Below are 7,170 nucleotides of genomic sequence, written 5' to 3'. Positions count from 1 at the left end.
GGCTTTCCACAGGTGGGCCAAAGAGGATAGCTGTGGCCTGCGTGAGACGGGAGCTTATCACGTGGATCCCGAGGGCTCCCGTTCCCCCCTGAGCTGCTGGACGGTGTGTACAAACCCGCTTCCTGCGGGCATATCCTCTTCGCCCGCTGCATACTGAGGCCTAGAAGATTTGAAGTGGAGCTGCTGGCTTTGATTTAAGTGCATACATACACAGCTGTCCCACAAGGTGAGATGACCTAGGAATAATTTTTCATGCTTGTAATGTGCAAAGCAGCTGTGTGCAGGGAGCCTTTTGGATGGAGTTGTAGATGGATGTTCGGTTGAGAAAGATTTATGAGTCTATGACAGAAATCCCTGAAGTGGAATTTGATGTGTATTTCATGTGGATCTTTTGGTGACTGTATTCGTGTGTTTCACAGGGCTGCCTTCATTGCGAGGGTACTGCGTCCGTGTGGAGCTACATCTGCTGGCACTGGCTGTGATTGTCAAGGCACACGTGGAGAACAAAGTGTCCTGCTGGAGCCTTCACCTCTGGCTGTCCTCTGTACGTGGATAAGGGAAGGTATGTGTCGTGTTTAAAACGTGTCAGAGTTGCCATACTGCACGGTATGTGTTGATGAGAAGCAGACGTGGAGCATTTTTGCTTTCATCCCTGTTTAGGCAGGCATTTGGTAGTGAGATGGATAAGTGCCAAGAGATATGTGTGTGCATACACATCATCGTGCACAGCGTGTTTACAAGCTTGGTGCAATAACTGTGGCACCTGTGAGTGGTAAGTGACGTGTGCGAGACGTGGGAGGAAGGTACTGGAAAGCGTGGCAGTTCTGTGGGGAACAAGTGCTACAAAGGCGATGGCCTTGAAATGCCAGGTAGCGGGCTGCAAGTGGGGTGACTGCACTCCTACAGTGGCCTGAAGTGTTCACACAGTGGTCCTGATGAAAGTGAAAACGTGCAGAGGATACCCTCGCACAGTGTGTCCTCTCACTTGGATTTCTTTCTAGGTATGAGACGCGAGGAGTGACAAAAAGACGCCAGGAAAGAAAAAAAAAGAGAGTGGAAAAGAGAAGACGTGCCTGCACAGAAAGGCTCACAGACCTATGGCAACACTGCGTGGGTCCTGAGGGCACCGTGACGTCAGGTAATGGACCCCGTAGCCACGGGACGGTGGCCGGAGTTGTCCCCCTGGGAAAGTGGGCTCAGTGTGTGGCAGCAGGCTCAGCATCTGTTGCTCCATATGCACTGCTGTGGTATGTGGCCTAGCACTGCGGACAGTGTGGAATGGATTGAAAACACCCTATAAGGTGCCTGTGACATAGGAAATGGCAAGCTTATGTCATGTAAGGGTGGGTGAGGCTTCCCACAGCTGAGGCAAAGAGGATAGATGTCTGTGGCACGTGAGCGGAGCTTACGGCAGGTACCCGAAGGCCTCCTGCTTCCCCCTGAGGTGGGGGAGAGTATGTACAAACCTAGTTCCTGCCGGCATGTACGAGCCTGGATCCTGCGAGCGTTTACTGTTCGCCCGCTGCATGCTGAGGCCTGGACAATTCAGAGGGCGTTCTCGGGCTTGGGCATTATTGCCTACACGCCTGTCCCGGACGGTGAGATGGCTGAGAAGTAATTCTCCGTGAATATAACAAGGTGGCTGCCTGTCAGTGCAAAGTATCTGTCTTGAGGGAGGCCTGTGGATGGAGATCTGTAGGAATGATGGAGTGAGGAAGGATGATGAATGTGTGACAGCAATCCCTGAAATGGAATGGTATGTGGGTGTTCAGGTCAGTACATACTATGATTACATGGCAAAAAAGACCGTGAGTGGCTTAGTGAGAAGGATCAAGTCTGTCAAATGACAGAGAAGGGGGCGATGAGGGGGTTCCTGATTGTATAAGACTGTTGTAAAAGCTTTAGGAAAGAAGGCAGCTTGAAATGTCTTGCTGACAGGTATGGCAAGGGATGTACAGGGTCAGTGACGGTATTTGTGTGTTTCACAGGGCTGCCTGCATTGCAAGGGTAATGCATCCATATGGAGCAACATGTGCTGGCACAGGGTGGGATTGTGAAGGCAGACATTTAGAAGAAAGTGCCCAGCTGGAGCCTTCACATCGGGATGTCCTCTGATGTGAATATGGGAAGGTATGTTTGGTATTTAAAGAGTGTCATAGTATACATAGCAGGAGGTATGTCTTGGTGAGAAACAAACACAGAGCACCTGAGTTCTCATACATGTTGAGGCAGAGGTTTGGAACAGAAATAGAGAGGTGCCAAGAGATATTCAGTGTGCATACAGAAAACTATGCAGGGTGCGTTTACAAGCTGGATGCAAAAATTGTGACACCTGTGAGTTGCAAGTGACCCATCTAAGAGATCGGAGGTAGGTGCTTGAAGGGATTACAGTTCTGTGCAAAGTGTTACAAAGGAAATGGCTTGGAATGCAAAGTAGCACGCTGGGTGTGAGGTGAGTGCACTCATGCGGTAGCCTGTTGTGTTTCCATACTGCTGTTCATGACAATGACAAGGCAGTCTATAAACACCTCAGAATTAAATGAGGGGCAAAGGACACCTTCACACTGTGTGTCCTCTCCCTTGGATTTGCTCATAGGTATGAGACACAAGGAGCAAAAGAGGACAGAAAAAGAGCGGTGGAACAACAGATGGCCTCACAGCCAGGGACAGGAACAAAGCTTTATCGGCACTGCGTGAGTCACCGCAGCATCGTGACATCGATTCGTGGACCCTGAAGCGATGGCACTGTGCCCAGGCCTGTCCCCCCGGGCGAGTGGGATCGGTGAGTTGCAGCAGACTCCACATCTCTTGCTTTCAATGCACTGCTGTGGTATGTGGCCTAGCACTGTGCAGGGCCCCTAATGAGTAGAAAGGGCCTGTAAGGTGCCTGTGACGTGAAAATGGCACGGTTATTTCATGTGCGGCTGGCTGAGGCTTTCCACGGGGGGGCCAAAGAGGATGCTTGTGTATTGCGTGAGACCGCAGCTTACCGCACGTACCCCGAGGCCTCCCGATCCGCCCTGAGCTGCGGGACGGTCTGTACGAACCCGGTTCCTGCAGGCACATCCTCCTCGCCCGCTGCATACTGAGGCCTAGTGGATTTGCTGTGCAGCTCCTGGCTCGGGTCTTAGTGCATACACAGCTGTCCCAGAAGGTGAGATGACCTAGGAATAATTTTCCATCCGTGTAAAGAGCGGGCCCATTGTCCCTGCAAAGCGGCAGTGTGCAGGGACACTTGTGGATGGAGTGGTATATGGATGTTTGCTGAGCAAGGACAAGCAGTGTGTGACAATTATCCCTGAAATGGAATGCTATGTGGATGTTTGGGCCACTGCAGATTCTGAGTATGTCACAAGAGACCCACAGAGTGGCTTAGTGAGAAAGATGAAGTATGTGAAATGACACAGAAGGGGGTAATGAGGGGATTCATGATTGTATAAGAGTGTTAGAAAAGCTGTAGGAAAGAAGGTGGCCATAAATGTCTCGCTGACAGGGATGGGCAGGGATGGACGGTGTCAGTGACGGGATTTGTGTGTTTCAAAGGGCTGCCTGTGTCACAATGGTGCTGCATCCATGTGGAGCTACATGTGCTGGCACTGGGTGTGACAGTGAAGATGGAAATGGAGAAGAATCTGTCCTGTTGGAGCACACAGTTGTAGCTGTCCTACAGATGTGGATATGGGAAGGTATGTGTTGTGTTTGAGAAGTGTTGCAGTTGCCATAGTAGGAGGCATGCATTGCTGAGAAGCAAAAGCGGAGGCGTTGAGGTATTGTACGTGCTGAGGCAGAGATTGGAGAGTGAAAGTGAGAAGTGCAAAGAGATCCTCTGTGCGCATGTAGAGAATTGTGCGAGGTGTGTTGATAGACTGGGTGCGGTACTTGTGAGATGACACCTGTGATTTGTAAGTGCCATGGGTAAGACATGGGAGGTAGGTGCTGCAAGGAATTGGAGTTCTGAACAGAAAGAGTGCTACGATGGAAATGGCTTTGCAATGCAACACGGTAGGCTGCAACTAAGTCCACTCCTCCAGTGTCCTCCTGTGTGTAGATAGTTGTTTTGATGGAATTTGTGACATTCTGTAGAAATAGCAGTGGAGGAATGAATATGCAAAGGAGATCCTCAGACAGTGTGTCCTCTCACTGTCATTTGTTAGTAGCTATAAGGCACAAGCACAAAGCAATGGGAGCGGTCCATGGGTCCCAGGAGCATCCTGACGTAGGTTAATATAGCCCGAAGTCATGGGCCGATGGCCAGGCCTGTCCCCCTAGCAAAGCAGGGTCAGCATCTTGCAGCAGGCTGCAGCTGTGTGGATATATATGCCATGCTGCAGTGAAAGGCCTATCACTGCAGAGCATGTAGAAGGCATTGAAAGACCCTGTAAGGTAACTGTGACATGAAAATGGCATGATTATGGCATGGGGGGATGCGTGAAGATTTGCACAGGTGGGCCAGGGAGGGTAGATGTTTATGGCCTGTAAGCACAGATGACAGCATGTAGGCAAAGGCCTCCTGTTCCCCCCTGAGCTGGGGGACAGTGGGTACAAACCTGCTTCCTGCAAGGGTATCCTCTGGACCTGCTCCATGCTGAGGCTTCAACAGCTTGGAGTGCAGCTGCAGGCTTTGACCTCTTGCAGAAGGTGAGATGACTGAGGAATGATTTTCCCTGGATTTGATTAGCTAGCTAGGTACGTAGGTAGGTAGGTAGGTAGGTAGGTGGGTGGGTGGCTGGCTGGCTGGCTGGCTGGCTGGCTAGCTAGCTAGCTACCTACCTACCTACCTACCTACCTACCTACCTAGGTAACTAGGTGGCTGGCTACCTAGCTAGCTAGGTAGCTAGGTGGCTGGCTACCTAGCTAGCTAGCTAGCTAGCTAGGTGGCTGGCTACCTACCTACCTAGGTAACTAGGTGGCTGGCTACCTAGGTGGCTGGCTAGCTAGCTAGCTAGCTAGCTGGCTGGCTACCTAGCTAGCTAGGTAGCTAGATGGCTGGCTACCTAGCTAGCTAGGTAGCTAGGTGGCTGGCTACCTAGCTAGCTAGGTAGCTAGGTGGCTGGCTACCTAGCTAGCTAGGTAGCTAGGTGGCTGGCTACCTAGCTAGCTAGGTAGCTAGGTGGCTGGCTACCTAGCTAGCTGGCTGGCTGGCTGCCTGGCTGCCTGGCTGGCTGCCTGGCTGGCTACCTACCTACCTACCTACCTACCTACCTAGATGGCTGGCTGGCTGGCTGGCTAGCTAGCTAGCTAGCTAGCTAGCTAGCTAGCTAGCTGGCTGTCAGGTTGGCTGGTTGGTTGGCTGGTGGGTTGGCTGGCTGGCTGGCTGGCTGTCAGTCAGTCAGTCAGTCTGTCAGTCACAGCAAAGGAGCTGTCTTAAGGGAGACTGGTAAATAGAGGTGTATATGAATGTTTTGCTGAAGAAGAATGATGAGTACGTGATAACCCTCCCTGGAATGGAATTGGACGTGGAGGTTTCGGTCAGGAAGTAGGAGGAGTATGGAACAGGAAAGCCTGGGAGCAGGTAAGTGACGAGGATGAAGTAGGTGTATGGGCTTAGAAGAAGGCACGGATGGGGTTATGCATTGTAGAAGAGGCTTGCAAAAGCTGGAGGAAAGAACGTGTCTTGAACTGTCTCGGTGACAGGGAACGGGCAGGGATGTACAGGCTGCAGTAACAGTATTTCTGTGTTTCACCAGGTTGCCTGTATGACAAGGGCACTACATCCATGTGGAGCTCCATGGGCTGGCACGTGGTTTGAGTGTGAAGGCTGAAATGGAGAAGAATCTGTCCTGGGGAAGCGTGCAGCTCTGGCTTTCCAAAGTATGCTGATATGAGAAGGTATGTGTCACATTTCAAAAGTGTTGCAGTTGCTGTAGCAGGAGGCATGCATTGCTGAGAAGCAAGCATGGAACACTTGAATTTGGGTACATGTTCAGGCATAGATTTCTCAGTGAAAGAGAAAAGTACAAAGAGATACTGTGTGCACATAGGGAGAGTGATACTGTATGCACATAGGGAGAGTTGCACCAGTCATGTTTACAGGCTGGGTGCAATAATTGTGAGACCTGTGAGGTGTGAGTGGCATGAGTAAGACACGGTAAGACATGTCTAGGAGGTCTATGTTGCAAAGAATTGCAGTTATGAGCGGAAAGGGTGCTACGAAGGCAAGGGCTTTGAAATGCAGGACGGCAGGCCCAAAAGGGATGGAAATCCACTCCTACAGCGCCCTCTGGTGTCGAGGTAGTGTTTGTGATGGAACTTGGGACGTTCTCTACAAATACCTGGGAAGGAATGGATGTGCAAAGGAGACCCTGGCAGGTTGTGCCCTGTCACTGGCATCTGGTCTTAGGTTTGAAAGAGACAAGGACAGAGAGGAAGAGAAAAAGAAGAGGGGAGGGACAGGTAGGGCCACAGGAACAAACATGGACAAAGCAGTGTGAGCGATCCACAGGTCCCGGGGCCATCCTGAGGTGGGTTAATATAGGCTGAAGTCATGGGTCGATGGCCAGGCCTGTCCCCCTGGCAAAGCAGGGGCAGCGTCTTGCAGCAGGCTGCAGATGTGTGGATATACATGCATTGCTGCAGTGCAAGGCCTAGCACTGCAGAGCGTGTGGAATGCATTGAAACACCCTGTAAGGTAACTGTGACATGCAAATGGTATGGTTATGGCATGTGGGACTGGATGGGGATTTGCACAGGTGGGCCAAGGAGGGTAGATGTTTATGGCCTGGGAGCACAGATGACAGCATGTAGGCAAAGGCCTCCTGTTCCCCCCTGAGCTGGGGGACATTGGGTACAAACCTACTTCCTGCAAGCAGATCCTCTTTGCTCGGTGCACGCTGAAGTTTGGACCATTTGGAGTGCAGCTCCAGGCTTGGACCTCTCGCAGAAGGTGAGATGACTGAGGAATAGTTTTCCCTGGATGTGATCAGCTAGCTAGCTAGGTAGCTAGGTAGGTGGCTGGCTCACTGTCAGTCCGTGAGTGAGTAAGTGCACAGTAGCTGTCTTGAGGAAGACTGGTGGATACAGGTGGATATGAGTGTTTAGGTGAAGACGAATGATGACTATGTGATAACCCTCCCTGGAATGGAATGCTACGTGGATTTTTAGGTCAGGAAGTAGGAGGAGTATGGAACAGGAAAGCCTGGGAGTGGGTTGGTGAGAAGGATGAAGTAGGTG

The sequence above is a fragment of the Lichenostomus cassidix genome, unplaced genomic scaffold (genome assembly GCF_008360975.1).
Source record: "Lichenostomus cassidix isolate B80296 unplaced genomic scaffold, HeHo_3.0 HiC_scaffold_47, whole genome shotgun sequence".
Classification (NCBI taxonomy): Eukaryota; Metazoa; Chordata; class Aves; order Passeriformes; family Meliphagidae; genus Lichenostomus; species Lichenostomus cassidix.
The sequence above is the reverse complement of the archived record's forward strand: the minus strand, read 5'-3'. Positions refer to the sequence as shown.